The sequence below is a fragment of the Berghia stephanieae genome, chromosome 4, assembly GCF_034508935.2.
Source record: "Berghia stephanieae isolate SIO BIC M18660-M18661 chromosome 4, UCSD_Bste_1.3, whole genome shotgun sequence".
Taxonomy (NCBI): Eukaryota; Metazoa; Mollusca; class Gastropoda; order Nudibranchia; family Aeolidiidae; genus Berghia; species Berghia stephanieae.
In genome coordinates this window covers 45745264-45763161 of record NC_088363.1, presented here as the reverse complement: position 1 = coordinate 45763161, position 17898 = coordinate 45745264, and the positions used below count along the sequence as shown (strand labels likewise).

Here is a 17898-nt window from a genome sequence, read left to right as displayed (position 1 = left end):
TACACTTTGTGGCTGACTGATTTAGCTGCGTGTAATCGATTTTAATAGTCGATACAAAACAACAACAAAAATAAAAAAATAAAATGAAGATGGAAGAATTAAAGACTTTATCCTAATAGATTATGATAGATATCATATCCACACCTCTTTATCTTGAAATAAAATCGATTTTAAGTGTGATTACAATAGTTATGGAAATACAACAGACCGGATCCGAACGTAACGTACTATAATCGATATTATATTCACACCTTTGTCTTTAAAACAATCGAATCTAAATCAATTTTGTTACAACTTTTTTTATGGGGAAAAAAGTGGCTTTTAATGCATAATGCAGTAAGTTTATTTTACTTTCTTTTGTCGTTTTCACGTTTAGGTTCACACAAATGTCGGCATAAATAATAATGATAACAACAACAACAACGACAAAAATAATAATAATAATAATAATAATAATAATAATAATAATAATAATAATAATAATAATAATAATAATAATAAGAATAATGAATGAAGAAGAAGAAGAAGAAGAAGAAGAAGAAAGAAGAAGAAGAAGAAGAAGAAGAAGAAGAAGAACCACACGACCATGATGACACAAACATTAACAATAACAGCAATAACAAAAATCACAGCAACATTAACAACAACAAAAAATAACACCTTCAACATCACGCGAACAATAACATTATAATATGTACAAATGAATACAACAATGGCTCTCACCGAGCACAGTGCTGGTACAATAAAAACCACCGAAATCTGACGAGAAAACAATTTGTACATGGTAAGGGAAGGGGGAAATTAAACGACAATTAATTGCCACCGTTGTTGTGGCAAACGGTCATTGAATAATTATTAAATATTTATCGCACGGACTCATCTTTCCACGAGTTAGGTCGATAGATAGATTGATGCTAACAATGATAGTATTGAGGCCAGAGATCATATTATGTGATACAATGTGATAGTATTGAAAGTAGTTGTTGTTATAGTAGTAGTAGTAGTAGTAGTCGTAGTAGTAGTAGTCGTAGTAGTAGTAGTAGTAGTAGTAGTAGTAGTAGTAGTAGTAGTAGTAGTGGTAGTAGTAGTAGTAGTAGTAGTAGTAGTAGTAGTAGTAGTAGTAGTAGTAGTAGTAGTAGAAGCAGTCGTAGTAGTAGTATCACTAGTAGTCGTTGTTGTAGTACTAGTAGTAGTTGTAGTAATCGTAGCAAAAGTAGCAGCAGCAGCAGCAGCAGCATAGTAGTAGTAGTAGTAGTAGTAGTTAGTAGTAGTAGTAGTAGCACCAGCAGCAGTAGCAGTAGTAGTAGTAGTCGTAGTAGCAGCAGTAGTAGTAGTAGTAGTAGTAGTAGTAGTAGTAGTAGTAGTAGTAGTAGTAGTAGTAGTAGATGGTATCGTTTTTGTTGTTGTTGTAGCTGTTGAGCAGTCCAAGCCGCTTATTCGGAACAGCTACGCAACGCAGAAATGATTTCAATTAAGCCGTGTCCCGATTATCCGAACGCTGCGAATGGCCCTCATGATTGACACGACCTACATGATTGGCGAGCAAGATTGAACCAAAGTTTGATGAGATTCTGAAATAGTTCCAATTGGCCACACATAAACACACACATAAACACATACACATGCACACAATCTTGTGTGGTGGGATATTCACTTAAACACGTTCAATGCACTTTACAAACGGTTCCAAGTCAACAGCAATGTTTAACATAATAAAGGATGAGACACGACGCACGTAAGGAGTCATTACACTTCCTCCTAATCCTAAACCAGTAGAACATGTTCGGAAAAAAATAATTCGATCAGAGGCGCAATCGTTCAAACTAAGCGGTTTTCCAATTACCTGCTTGGACTGTACATTGTGTAAATTTTATAATTACGGATGGATGTAGCGGATTAAGAAGAAAAAAAATCCTTGATCTATAAATAGTAACATAAAAATAGATCAGATATAAAAGGATAGATTGTAGTGGTGGTTGATGTTATATTATAGTTATATACAGTTATATTTAAGTTATATAAAGGGAAATGCTTGTTTCTGTGATACATTCAAGGAGTACACGAGTGTAGGGAATGAATCAAACAAGAACGAATGAATTCCCCAAGCGCTCTCTCTCTCTCTCTCTCTCTCTCTCTCTCGCTCTCTCTCTCTCTCTCTCTCTCTCTCTCTCTCTCTCTCTCTCTCTCTCTCTCTCTCTCTTTTCTAGAAAGCGCAGTCTCACATGTATATAATTATGGCGTGTGTAATTTCCTCTCCAAGCCAACATATATACATAATAAGTGCATGCGTCCTCCATGCAATTTTCAGATTGTATCGATTCTCTACAATCTAGACAGCACGACATCCTGACGGGGCAGCGTAGTTCAGAGGTAAGGTCATCGCAAAAAGATACCGAGTTCGATCCTAACCGCCAAACAATCAATGTAGAGCAAGTCAATTTGCTCGAGCTTACGGCAGCGCTTTTCTTGCGGAATCCTGGTTCAGCACTCAAGGTAACAACTAGTGCGGGGCGGTCCTTGGCAAGCTTAAGGACCACGGTCCTACGGTCCTTGGGAAATGAAGACCGCAAGGACCGGTCCTAGACCGGTCCGTTCATTCTTGAACCGTTAAAGACCGCTACACGATGAAAACCGTGGCCTACAGGAGTAAAACACACGGAGTAGTCACACTCATTTCAAATTGTAACCTAATTAGAGAAGAGGGGTAATGCCTTCTTTATTTGCTCACCGTACTTCATTGTTACTTCGATAATTTAATAAAATTTGAAATTTATCCCCATTAACGGAGATAATGGCATCGCCCAAGGCGTTGATCGAGTTGTTCGTGGCGTTGATACACACACGCAACTCCTACCCCCCCCCCCCCCCCCCACACACACACAACATTAGAGGGCAGCGAGCATTGAAGAGTAAGAGAGAGACGTGAAGTTATAATAAGAGGGGGTGGATGAGGTGATAAGAGGGGTCGATGGTGACTTTTCGCCAGATCTAACAAACTCAGCTACCCATTCATTGCTGAGTAGACAGGGATTCAGAAAAAAATCGACTGCACCCGGATCGATCTCTGGCCCTTTGCGTATAAAGAGAGTGCTCTATCAACTGAGCTATCGGGGTCCCCAAATATTCTATTGGACTTTTTTAAAATTCAGACGTTATAACTGGGTTTTTTGGAAGGAAGAAACTAATGAAACTCATATTATTTGATTAGTAAAAACACCAAACGAAATTTTAATATTATTGTATTATTTTAAATGACAACACTGCGATAGAAAGGAGTGGTGACAAGAGATGGACAAAAGAAAACAAAAAATCGGATTTGCTACTTGCTAGGTTCGACACACACACACACACACACACACATACACACAAACACACACATCTTTTGTAGTCACATACATTTCAAACAATAACCCATTAGAGAAGAGGGGTCATGCCTTCACCATAGATCATTGTCATTGCGATCATTATGGTGTAGTAAATTTTGAAATTTACCCCGTATAATGGAATCGTCCAAGGCGTGCGCCTCCTGTTCCCCCCATCTCACACACGAAAGGGCGGTTTGCGGAGTGGAGGTTGGTGGTCGTCTGCCTGTATGGTCGTCTGTGTCGTTTAGTGTATGGCAAAGGGGGGTGGGTGCGATTAATTAAGTGGGATGGGTGGTGATTGGTGGAAGATAGGCAACCGAAGCAACGAATCGCTGGGGAAGTAGTAGGCTATGGCGCGAGACCGTAGGACCGTCGTCCTTGCAAGGACCGCCCCGCACTAGTTGAAAGGTGATAAGAAGTGAGGACCGCCGCCGATCTTCCCCTCTGGGACCGGTCTTCGGTTCACAGCAAAAGACCGTCGGACCGCGGTCTAGACCGGTCTTCAGCGCGGCACTAGTAACAACGGTAAGACTTGCAGTTTTACACATAATAAATTCTAAAAAAAAAAAAAAAAAAAAAAAAAACTATAATGAAAAGGAAATTAAGATTCGCCTTTATAAGGTTAACATTGGCGTGTCTTGGAACATTCTAGATGAGAGCATCTCTGTCGTATACAACAAAAACATCATTTTAAAATTTAACTTATCTGACTATTTATTTATTTTTCTTGTCAGATATTTTCACATTCAAATCAATGAATTCGACTACTCCAAACTTGATTAAAAATGCCAAACCTAAGACTTCAAAGAAGGATCAGATCTGGGATTAATGGACAGGTTAAAGGCCATCTTGATTCATCGATATTAGAAGTAAAATATTCCTGGCCAAATTTAGAAAATGTATTTTGTCGGTGTTATACAGATCTGACATTTAGCCAGGTATTAATTATTGCCCCAACGAACCGCATGTCTTTAATTTATCACGGGTAAAACAAATGGCGTAATGGTTAATAATACGTTATCTTTAGAACTTCGCCATCACATAATCAGACCTGCCTGACTACACATAAAGTCCGTGTCGAACAACGACTTTTCGGCTCCAATCAGAACAGTACCGCCGTATTATAAAATAAATATTATATTTTTAAAAAAAAACACAAATAATAATATAATAATAAAAAATACACTTGTTGAGCGCTTTCCATGAAACCAAACGTCTCAAAGCGCTTTACGGATAATGATTACGTTACGAACATATTATGTATATTTAAAATGAAATATTGAAACAACATACAAATTGCTAAATAATAGTAGTAGAAACATTACAATCGGCATGGTGGAAAACGAATGTTGAAAAAGTGGGCTTTTTAAAGCAGATTTGAAGTTTGAGGTACTTCGATTTCTCTAATGGGTTGCGGGAGGGTATTCCAGAGGGTATTCCAGAGTTTGGGGCCATAACTCTGAAAAGAGCGATCACCAAAAGATTTTATTTTTTGGTACAGATAATAAAGTGGTGTTGCGTGATGATCCGTGACCTTCGTTATTCTAGTCACGAAGGCCACGGATGATCGAAGGTTTCTGGCTCGATGCTTAAGGTTTATAAGTTCATAAAGATAAAGAGGGGCTAAATTGTTGAGCCATTTAAAAACTAATAAAGCGATTTTGTAATCTATTCTATAGCGGACAGGAAGCCAGTGCAAACTTTCCAAAAGTGGGATGATAGGGTCGAATTTTCTTTTTTTGATATATTATTGTGCGGGCTGCTGTTTTGTACCCGTTGTAATTTACCAGTTAAATTCGGTGGGAGACCTGACAAAAGGGAATTGCAATAATCGAGTTTTTATAAAACCAAAGAAACCATTAACTTTTTGGTAAAATTTTCAGTTAAAATCTTTCTGACAAGGAATATAACATTGATTTCAAAACTCAAAGATTTACAGACACGAAATAACATGGATATATTTTTATCGATGATGACCCCCAGATTCCTAACCTGCTTAGACAAATTCACTTCACTTTTATTTATAATATTGCTTCTAGTTTCCAATTGCTTTGTTTAGGTGGTTTTGGCCAATAAAAACACTTTCAGTTTTGGGTTCGTTTAGTTGGAGGTTGTTCTCAACCATCCAGTTCTTAATGTCAATCATGTATTTTTTAAAACGCCGAACTGTATCATGAATATCAGAAGAAAAAAAAAACAACAACAAAGATTTATATATCTGAGAGTCATCTGCATATAAGTGGTACGAGAGTTATGGGAAGCAATAATATGTGATAATATGTAGTATATCGCCATATCTGGACTCAAGAGGCAATCCAACGACTGAACGGCTGTTTTGACTGTACTCGGTGGGAGACATTAATGGTAGAAGGTGACAGTATTGATGAATGGACCGAAACTGTGACATGTTATATTGCATTTTGTGTGGATTTATGCGTGGAAAAAAAAAGAAATTAAGATATTTCCTAACAATAAGCCATGGGTTACAAAGCGACTTAAATATTTACTCAATGAAAAGAAAATTGCCTATATGAGTGGTGACATTAAACTAGAATTTGAAAAGGGAAAGGAGATCAGAAATACAATAAAAGAAGAAAAGGTTGAATACAAAAACAAAATGGAGCGACAACAGAGATCGGGCTGCGCAAGGAAAGCATGGGAGATGATAAAGCAAATGGGAGGAGTAGACCAAAAGAAACGAACATTCCCACAAGGAAAAACGAAAACTGATGTCAACAAATTAAATGATTTTTACTGTCGTTTTGACAGGCTCCCACCTGTTCACAACGGTTTGTCAAATAACAATGAGCCACCTCCAGATGTTGAAGAAGAAACTGTAAGCTCCCTCTTCCGCACCAGGACCAGACAACATTACCGGAACTATTTTGAAAAACTGTCACCAACAACTGGCTATACCTTATACAAAACTTTCTCAAAGGTCAATCGATGAACAATCAATGCCAGTACTTTGGAAAACATCGATTGTCGTTCCAGTTCCAAAAAAGCGTTGTCCGACCGTATTGAACGACTTCCGTCCAGTGGCGCTTACATCGCTTGTAATGAAATGTTTAGAAAAAAATTTAAAATCTGAGCTCCTACAAAAATGTTATGACCTGAAATTGCTAGATCCGTACCAATTTGCATACCAGCAACATCTCAGTGTAGAAGACACACTATTAACCGCCACAAATTCGATCTCAAAACACCTTGACCAAACGCCCTCGAATTACGCCAGAATCCTGTTTGTCGACTTTTCGTCAGCTTTTAATGCCATGAACACAGATATTTTGCTTCAAAAGTTGTGCAACATGGATATTCCAAACTACCTTATTAAATGGTATAAAGAGTTTCTGACCCATAGACCGCAATGTGTAAAATTGGGTGAACGTATCTCCAACAAAAGAACGTTGTCGAACGGATGTCCCCAAGGCTGCGTGAGTTCCCCAATCCTGTACATCTTATACACCAACGACTGCAGACCATCCTTTGAAAATTGTTTTATAGTGAAATATGCAGATGATACTGCTATTCTTGGCTTATTAAAAGATAAAGTTACCGAAAGGAATTATTTCAAACAAATAAATATATTCACCGATTGGTGTAAACAAAATCAGCTTGAATTAAATGTTGAAAAAACGAAAGAACAGGTGTTTGGTGTAAAAAATTAAAACGACTTAAAGTGTGTGACGATCGGTAAAGATGATGTTGAGATAGTTGACTATTTTAAATATTTAGGAATAACCATTGATAGTTCCCTCAATTTCTCTCAACATATTAATATAATATCTAAGAAAGTTGCCCAAAGATTATACATCCTAAGGAAATTGAGAACATTTCAAGTAAGGAAGAAAACTATGTTAAGAGTTTATGACTCATTGATTAAAAGTGTAATTGCGTTTGGCTGCACCATATGGTTTGGAGGATGCCGACTTAAAGATAAATCAAAAATTTCAAAATATATCAAAGAGGCATCAAAAATAATAAACCATCCTCTTGATGGGGTAGAAAGAATTCATGGAAAAGCAATAGAAAGGAAAGCATTCTCAATTACCAACAATAAAAAACATATTTTATACCATGAATTTAGTCTTTTACCATCTGGGAGAAGGTTTTGTCAGATTAAATGTAGAACTAGCAAGTATAAATCAACGTTCGTTCCATCAGCAATAAAAATGTTGAATATTTCATATGGTACAGAAAAACCAAGGATTGATTCGTTGACTGATTAACTGATTAATTTATTTAATGTAAGATTAACTGACCAATTGATAATGATGATAATTTTTGGTGTCGAATTGCCACAATCGTAACAAATTGAAAACGAAATGAATATGTTTATGTTGTGTATATCGCACGTGTGAAAGAAATAGAGGAAGAGAGAGAGAGAGAGAGAGAGAGAGAGAGAGAGAGAGAGAGAGAAAATAAGTAGGAGTGAAATATCTGTTCAATGTTACAGTTATCGTTTAACGTTATAACAAGTGTAACTAAATGAAAAATTGCCATATTTATGGACAATAAAGATCTATTATTATTATTATTATTAATGGCTCCGTGTATAGGCTGAAGAGAATTGGTCCAAGGAACGAGGCTTGTGGCACACCATACGGCAGTTCTTTCTCCTCTGTGGTCCGTGTAGCGCTTATTTTTACACATTGTTTACGTTATTTTAGATAAGACTCTAACCACTCGAGTACAGTTTCTGATAGACCAAAAAGTGTTTTCATCATGTGGAATAGAATTTCGTGGTCGATGGAATCGAAGGCTGAACCAAGGTCGAGCATGTTGAGAAAAAAAAAAGTAACACACACATTTTGGCCAAAAAACTCGAATTTATATATTGATCGGCTAAATTGACCCTAATCTTGTCCAAAAAAAAAACCCCTCTCAAACCTGGGACTACAAGGAAGACTTCAAAGAAGTCCAAGCTTTGAGAATGTTTGACGATACGAGGGTCATTTCAATCGATCGATATTTGAAAAATGAGTATTCTGGCCAAAAATTTTAAACACGTTTTTATCTTTTAGAGTACGACAAAGTTGATAAATCCTTGTTTGACTAAATCTTGTTGAAATAACTTTTTTAAAGATTGTCCAGCGTATTTTACGACTAATAGTAACGGGGACTTTTCTGCCCACCGTTATCTGGATTAAACGCGATATCTTAAGATTTCCACTTGTTTTATTACTCTTAAAGGTAAATTTCTGCTTAAAGTCGATACCTCTTGTTGATCCTACATTCTCTGTTCTCTGTCTAAGCGTGCTCCATTGATACTGGATAAAGTGAGTTTTGCTTCAAACTTAAAATCTCTTTGGTCCGATGGTGTTCACTTAATCAGATCTCCACTGTATACATTTTTGAACACTAATTGTCATTATTGGTATATATTATGCGTAATATCAGGGCTACGTGGGATGATGGGCATGGGGAAGATTGAGGTTATTATTATATCAGTGATTACACTGTTATATATATATATATATATATATATATATATATATATATATATATATATAGAGAGAGAGAGAGAGAGAGAGAGAGAGAGAGGAGAGAGAAAGAGAGAGAGAGAGAGAGAGAGAGAGAGAGAGGGGGGGGGGGAATGTTTTGGAGGAGACTAACGGCACTTACTAAATGCTTTGGTCATTTCAGTGCCAGAAAAAAAAGAGATGGAATAGTCTCAACTTAATAATAATAATAATAATAATAATAATAATAATAATAATAATAATAATAATAATAATAATAATAATAATAATAATAATAATAATAATAATAATAATAATAATGACGGAAAGCTACTTGCCAAAACAATAATTATAATAGCCTATATATGCACCAGAGAATCCGACCAACTGAATAAACGACAAACTACGACGACCACGTATACACTACCCAGTACTCAAACGATCGATTCACACTAATTACTAGTGCCGCGCTGAAGACCGGTCTAGACCGCGGTCCGACGGTCTTTTAGCTGTGAACCGAAGACCGGTCCCAGAGGGGAAGATCGGCGGCGGTCCTCACTTCTTATCACCTTTCAACTAGTGCGGGGCGGTCCTTGCAAGGACGACGGTCCTACGGTCTCGCGCCATAGCCTACTACTTCCCCAGCGATTCGTTGCTTCGGTTGCCTATCTTCCACCAATCACCACCCATCCCACTTAATTAATCGCACCCACCCCCCTTTGCCATACACTAAACGACACAGACGACCATACAGGCAGACGACCACCAACCTCCACTCCGCAAACCGCCCTTTCGTGTGTGAGATGGGGGGAACAGGAGGCGCACGCCTTGGACGATTCCATTATACGGGGTAAATTTCAAAATTTACTACACCATAATGATCGCAATGACAATGATCTATGGTGAAGGCATGACACCTCTTCTCTAATGGGTTATTGTTTGAAATGTATGTGACTACAAAAGATGTGTGTGTTTGTGTGTGTGTGTGTGTGTGTGTGTGTCGAACCTAGCAAGTAGCAAATCCGATTTTTTGTTTTCTTTTGTCCATCTCTTGTCACCACTCCTTTCTATCGCAGTGTTGTCATTTAAAATAATACAATAATATTAAAATTTCGTTTGGTGTTTTTACTAATCAAATAATATGAGTTTCATTAGTTTCTTCCTTCCAAAAAACCCAGTTATAACGTCTGAATTTTAAAAAAGTCCAATAGAATATTTGGGGACCCCGATAGCTCAGTTGATAGAGCACTCTCTTTATACGCAAAGGGCCAGAGATCGATCCCGGGTGCAGTCGATTTTTTTCTGAATCCCTGTCTACTCAGCAATGAATGGGTAGCTGAGTTTGTTAGATCTGGCGAAAAGTCACCATCGACCCCTCTTATCACCTCATCCACCCCCTCTTATTATAACTTCACGTCTCTCTCTTACTCTTCAATGCTCGCTGCCCTCTAATGTGTGTGTGTGTGTGGGGGGGGGGGGGGGAGGGGGGGGGAGGAGTTGCGTGTGTGTATCAACGCCACGAACAACTCGATCAACGCCTTGGGCGATGCCATTATCTCCGTTAATGGGGATAAATTTCAAATTTTATTAAATTATCGAAGTAACAATGAAGTACGGTGAGCAAATAAAGAAGGCATCACCCCTCTTCTCTAATTAGGTTACAATTTGAAATGAGTGTGACTACTCCGTGTGTTTTACTCCTGTAGGCCACGGTTTTCATCGTGTAGCGGTCTTTAACGGTTCAAGAATGAACGGACCGGTCTAGGACCGGTCCTTGCGGTCTTCATTTCCCAAGGACCGTAGGACCGTGGTCCTTAAGCTTGCCAAGGACCGCCCCGCACTACTAATTACGCACTAGAGCTTGGAGTCAAAGAGTATAAAGTCGTTATTCAATTATATTGTACTTGTACCCATTACGTACTTTCACGAGGTCTGTCAACCAATTCGCCGTTATCATTATTATTTGTATTGTAGCGGTATTTTTGCCTTTTAAAGTTGGTGAACCAATTGTTAAGGACAATGAATTATAACATACTAAAATGTTGCTATTTGGTACAGATAAGACGATGCTTAGGATCTTAGGTTTCCACCAAAGGCGCTATAGAAATGTGCTTCTTCTTATTCTTCTTCTCCTCCTCATCCTCTTCATAATCCTCATTATTATTATTATTATTATTATTATTATTATTATTATTTATTATTATTATTATTATTATTATTATTATTATTATATTATTATTACTATTATCATTATTATTATAATAATTATTATTATTAACATCATCATTATTATTATTACCACATTATTTTTTACATGTCAATTCTCTAATTTTAGCAATCTTCGTAGAATGAGGTCTAAATACTTAGTGTCATAACTGGTATCGATTAAAATTCGTAATGATTACGGAAGTGTCGTGGTATTTGGCAGGTCTGGTTGTTATCATAACGGTGGCAAACCTTATCATTCACAACAACTTTCTATCCAGGGGGGCAAAGTCCAAATTTGATAAAACACATTCCTTGTTCTGAAATTCTCTGGAAAAAAAAACAAACACATTTTTTAAATTTTGGCCAAAAAAATTGTCCTTCAAATGTCGAACGATTAAAATGGCCTATAACTTGACAAAATCTCTCAAACCTGGGACTTCACGGAATTCCAAGCTTTGAGAGTTTTTGACAAGATGAGGATCGTTCTCATCGATCGGTATTAGAATGACGAGTTTTCTGGCCAAAAAAAATTAAATTAATGTGTTTTGTTTTTTTACTCCGAGTACTTCAGTGTTGTGCGGAGACATTCACACGAGATCGTACAGGGAAAAACCCTTTAAATTGGACTCGCGAAAAGTAGAGGGTGCGTTTTATGTGAATGTTATACCTAGTCAAGAAAAGGAGAAATAAGCTGTATGTGAGTGCGCAAGAGAGAGAGAGAGAGAGAGAGAGAGAGAGAGAGAGAGAGAGAGATTATGTGCGTGCGTGTGTGTTTGCTTGCGATTCTACGTGTGAATGTCTTAGTGTGTGTGTGTGTGTGTGTGTGTGTGTGTGTGTGAGAGAGAGAGAGAGAGAGAGAGAGAGAACATGAGAGAGAAGAGAGGGAGAGTTAGACAGACAGAAAGAGAGTGAGAGAGGGAGAACAAGAGAGACAAAAAGAGAAAGTAAGAGAGAGACAGCAACTGCTCTTGATATGTATAAGCTGGAGATGGATGACTGAATGATGAATGTTATTGCAGATCATGAGAGAGAGAGAGAGAGATAGATAGATAGATAGATAGATAGATAGATAGATAGATAGATAGATAGATAGATAGATAGATAGATAGATAGATAGAAGATAAGAGAGAGAGAGAGAGCGAGAGAGAGAGAGAGAGAGAGAGAGAGAGAGAGGGAGAGAGAGAGACAGACAGACAGACAGAGAGGATGTTTCGGAGCAGTCTAACGACTACACACTTTGGTCAGAAAAAAAAAGCGATGAGACAGTCCCATAAATGATAATAATAATAATAATAATAATAATAATAATAATAATAATAATAATAATAATAATAATAATAATAATAATAATAATAATAATAATAATAATAATAATTGTAGAAAGTTTCAGTTATTCCCTAAATGCGGTAAAGCATATAAATATTTCTTATGTTTAAAAAAAAAAAAACAGTAAAGAAAAAAGAGGCAAATAAATGAGGATAAGTTCACACAGAGCATGGGAGTAAATCTAGGAGCCCCTCTATCCTTGTGTCCGGTGTCTAGTCCAAGAAGAGACTGGGAGGAGGACGAGAAAGACAGAGGAAAAAGGTAAGAGTGGACAGGGGAACTAGAGGGAAAGAGCGTGCCATTTTACAACGAAAGTCGTGGGGTAGGGGGGGGGGGCGGAGAGAGACAAACACACACACAGAGAGAGAGAGAGAGAGAGAGAGAGAGAGAGAGAGAGAGAGGAGATAGAGAGAGAGAGAGGGGGGGGGAGGACGGGTGAAAGAAGGAGAAGAAGGCGAGAGATAGAGAGAGAAATGAGGGAGGGGGTAAGAAGAAAAAAAAGAAAAGAGAGAGAGAGAGAGAGAGAGAGAGAGAGAGAGAGAGAGAGAGGAGATAGAGAGAGGGGGGGGGGGACGGGTGAAAGAAGGAGAGGAAGGCGAGAGATAGAGAGAGAAATGAGGGAGGGGGTAAGAAGAAAAAAAAGAAAAGAGAGAGAGAGAGAGGAGATAGAGAGAGAGAGGGGGGGGGAGGACGGGTGAAAGAAGGAGAAGAAGGCGAGAGATAGAGAGAGAAATGAGGGAGGGGGTAAGAAGAAAAAAAAAGAAAAGAGAGAGAGAGAGAGAGAGAGAGAGAGAGAGAGAGAGAGGGGGGGGGGGGGAAAAGAGAAAGGAAGAAAGGGAGGGGGGAGGGTGTGTTTTGTGTGTGTGTGTGTGTGTGTGTGTGTGTGTGTGTGTGTGTGTAAGAAAACCAATGAACCCATAACCAATGAAATGTTTTGCCTTCATTTATTTAATGGGGCATCACCTTATCATTTGAGCGATAATAGTAATACACCTTATAATACAGAAACGCCAGGAGTTCCAAAAGAGAAGAGAGAGAGGAGAGAGAGAGAGAGAGAGAGAGAGAGAGAGAGAGAGAGAGAGAGAGAGAGAGAGAAGAGAGAGAGAGAGAGAGAGAGGAGAGAGAGAGAGAGAGAGAAAAGAGAAAGGAAGAAGAGGAGGGGGAGGGGTGTGTTTGTGTGTGTGTGTGTGTGTGGTGTGTGTGTAAGAAAACCAATGAACCCATAACCAATGAAATGTTTTGCCTTCATTTATTTAATGGGGCATCACCTTATCATTTGAGCGATAATAGTAATACATCTTATAATACAGAAACGCCAGGAGTACACCAATTTTCTTTCACACAATAGACAATGAATTCCCAAAAGACCATCACGTATTTTATGATCTAGACTCTGAGATAACGCCTTATTCTAAATGTGGCCTATCGCCTCATAAAATAAATTAAATTTAAAGTAAATTTGTTGTCCGAAATATGAGACTTTGTTTAAGTTGGGTTGTTTTTTGTTTGTTTTGTTCTTTTTATAAATGTTTTAATGAGAATAACGAATAATTTCATGATTAAAATTTATTAAATTGACTAAAACTAAAATGACAACATTTCTGGTTATTTTAGCTTTAAAACTCCTTTCTGGCATCTGGTTTGCCTTTTTTGGCTAGAAAACTTTAACCTCGTATTGTGATCGGTTACAATCATCCCTAATTTGAAAGTTAAACCCGAGACTTCGAAACAAAAACAAAAACTTTGTTTTGTGGCCAAAATGTACAAAGGCGATTAGTCAGTCTGTGTGCGGTAAAATATTGGATATCGTCTATGTTGAAAACCAAACCCAAGACTTCTTTTTTAAAAAAATAATATCTGGCCAAAATGTTAACCCGACATTTTGTGAGTTTACGGTTATGGGCTATCCTCTTCGTCAAAAATTAAACAGAAGACTTCCAAAAAAGATTTTTCTGACAAAATGCAAATAAGCAATTAGTCACTGCATATTATCGGCTGTCGTCAATTTTGTCCTTAACAACAATCAATTATTTATCCATTCATTTTATTGCAAAATCAATGCGAGTTATAAATTATGAATGATGATATATAAGTGTAATGGGAGAGTTTAATAGCCATATAAATATTCAAATAATTGTCAATTTTATAGTTCCGCCTCCGCGCCCCCCCCCCCCCCCCCCCCCCCCCCCCCCCCCCGATTTAATATGTATTGAATTCAACATGGTGTCGAGTCACACTGACTACCCTAGACTATATCTTACAAATTTAATACTAGAGTTATCTCGATAAATGTGTCCGTTACGTTGAAATGAAATACAATTACCTACTCCTGTTTTTGTTTATGTTTTTATTTTGCTTATGTCTCAATTAAAATGTCAAAAGCTTTTTTTTTTTTAAAAAAAAGTTTAAAATGCGCCCTTCAGCCACGGCATAATTAAACTGTCAACAAGAATCGCCCATGTTGTCCAAAGTGCTTATAATATGCGTTTAATTTGTTTGTTGAGATTTGTTTTTAGACAAAATCGATGTGCACCCGAGACAAAATAAACATGTGAACGATAAAATGAGGTACTGAGACAAAATAAACACGTCAAAGATAAAACGAGGTATGTACTAAAAATAGCAAATTCGATTTGAAGACAAGGGCACACTATGACTATGACCAGCAAAGGGAATCCTGGCTTTTTTTTTTTCTTTTGCGGTTTTTATTCTTTTTTTTTGCTTGTTTGCTTGGGCTTTTTTTAGGGGGTGTTGTTTTTTTTTTTTTGTTTTTTTTTTTTTTTGTTTTCTATCTTTATGGTATTCGAAAGAACATTGAGGCCTTATGCATAAATCATATGAATCAGAATATTTCTCTTTTTTCTTCTTTTTAGTCAATATATTTTGTTCTATTCCAAATAGGTATGTAATACATAGTATGCATTGTGTTCTTTGAATATGGATAAAGTGAACTTTGTTTAAATCCAACAGTGCATTTTATCTTGAAGCATTGACTTTATCCGGACTCACTCTGATAAGAGAACAATTGGACCCATTCATAACGATTTGATTTGTGGTTTATGAGATAGAGGCGATCAGAGTTCAGGTTAGAATAATCTTTATCTCAAGCCGCTTACATAATAATATCGTTTTTAAATGGCGGGATAAGGCTACTAGCATAACATCAATACAACAATCAAGCTAACAAACAAAAAGTAAAGATCATGATGTAGATATTATGGGAAAAGGGTTTTGTAAATTATTTTGTTTTTCCCTTTATGTACGCAACTCCAACAAGAAGAAGCTTTTTGTCAATCTTTTGATATCTCAACAATTAATGCTCTTGACTTTATTGACATTGATAAAACCATAAAAGTGATGCTTGGAGAAGCACTAAAATATGTATTGAAACGTGTGTTAAAACTTACAGTGAAACTCTTTCGGAAAATTACAAATGTGAGACGGACAATAATATTTTGTTTGTTTTTCTCTTTCAAAAAGACTTAATTTTGCAGACCGCATTAGCTTAGTCAATTTCTGTAATCAAATTTTTTTTTTTTTTTTTTTTTTGCGAACGGCTTTCTCTAAGGTGAATGACCGAGCAGATAAAGCATTGTCTTTTTAAAATCTAGCGTCAAGTTCCGCTGTAATCATTTAACTTAGACTTAGCCTCTATTACTAACTTTGTGGTCAAGAGCTGCGACTGACGCCTGTGTTATCTAGGTCTTTTCTCGAGTCTCGAGATAGACCGTAAAGAACAATTATTTTTCCTGAAGATAAATGGATTTTCTATTGATGCTGTTCATGAAAACGATTGTCCCTCTCAAAATAAGTCCAAAAAGAATCTGTTGATCAGTACTATTGTCTCTATGTATTAAAAACAAAAAACAAAGAAGAAACATTTCCTGTTCATGTTGTGGAAAAACAAAAGGCGTGCAGTTCTCCTTGGCACAGCTTCCTTACCAAGACGAGCGAGTATTAAAGAGAGTAAGGGTGTAACCATTCAGAGAGTAATGACGAGCTTTTCTTACTGTCTCAACAACTTTGCCTTACCTTGCCTTATGACATGACGATAATCCAAGAAGTTCATACACAGTCTGTTCACGCTGCGATAATCCGATGACATATCTCGTAATTCAGTAGAAAGAAAATGACTGCGATATTGAGTAATAATATTGCATGACTGAACGTGAAGTTGGAAAAGAATCATGCTTACCTCTATTTTATCCTCCCAGCTCAACCGTTATGCCGTAAAAGTTCAACTCCAAGAAAAGAACACTTGCCTTGCTCGGTAATCACCGTAGAGTACAGAAATTATTTCAGGTACAAACGTTAAGAAGTTGAGAACAAAAATAAAGGATCTTGTTAATGAAAATACTGTCGCCTCCTCGTTCTCAAACCCTAACGTAAACAACACATCCACTGAGTGTTGTGTGCTTGTGATTGGTGTGATGGTTCGTTGGTTTTCAGCGTACACTTGGACGCGACGCGTCAAGCCGAGAATCGATGGGGAGAGCGAGAGATCGACGTTCGTGTAAATAGCGAGTGGGGAGAGAAAAATAGACACACATGGAACTGGAGCCAGCTGATCGCAAGACTCGAGCTTATGTCTCTATCTAGTTTCTTTACTCAGTGTCTGCTTTCAGAATTGAACATAAAATTACAATCTCGAGTAGCCATGGATTATAAACAAACAGAAACCAAGAGTCCACAATTTTAATTAATCGAAGTGATTAGGTTCGAAAGACCTTTACGACGGACACCATGTCAATGGCGGACCGTCCATTCCAAGCATAGATAACACAGGACTCCTAGTAGTCTGTGATTCCAAGTGCGATCTACCTCTTTGGCAGCAACAATGGTTTCGTCTTCCACTACCTACAATATTATGACGAATTTATTGCCGCACAGTCGCGAACTCGCTCGGTAGCCTCGTCACAATACAACGCTCAACCTCGTTGGGTACTGCAATGGGACTAAAACTCCAATGTACAATTTCATTGCCACCATTTCATTTTGTTAAAAATCATTTATAATAGTATAGAGTGTAGCTCGTTTCACTTGATTCACCTTTCACTGTATTTCCCAGTTCACCAAATTTCCATTACATACTATGCCGTTTGCCTGCAAGGCATCTGTTCGTATCGACGTGCACTTATTTTCAGGTCTTATAGTCCAATTCATTATTGGCTCATTGTTGTAATGGATTTTTTAAAAAAATTAATGACGCAAAAATATTGTCCATAACAACGACGTTAAACTAGGCCCATAATTGCGTTCGGATGTCAAGACCTGCATATATACTTACAAGTCGATCGTATTTATTACAATATTAGCAAGTTAACGATTAAGTTCCCAACCTACAACGATCGACCAACGACGTGAGGAAAACGAAGAAGACTGATCGTTTTCCTCCACGTCGTTGATCAATCGTTGTAGTTTGGAAACGTAATGGTTAACTTGCTATTATTTATCAGCTCACCTTATTATAAAGCACTTTACACCACACAACGCTTTACCAAACTATGATAGTATTAAAGCAACTTGTCTGAAAACAC

The 17898-nt window shown here is 37.4% G+C and overlaps 1 protein-coding gene across 1 annotated transcript in view; it reads right to left on the bottom strand.

Annotated features, from left to right (window-relative positions):
- Window positions 1-17643, bottom strand: part of LOC144970676 (carnitine O-palmitoyltransferase 1, liver isoform-like) — a 78181-nt gene extending 60538 nt beyond the window's left edge. Inside the window, exon 1 of the mRNA XM_078910548.1 lies at window positions 16557-17643. The gene's annotated coding sequence lies outside the window, so the exon portion shown is untranslated. The remainder of the gene's footprint in view (window positions 1-16556) is intronic.
- Window positions 17644-17898: the final 255 nt, after the last annotated feature.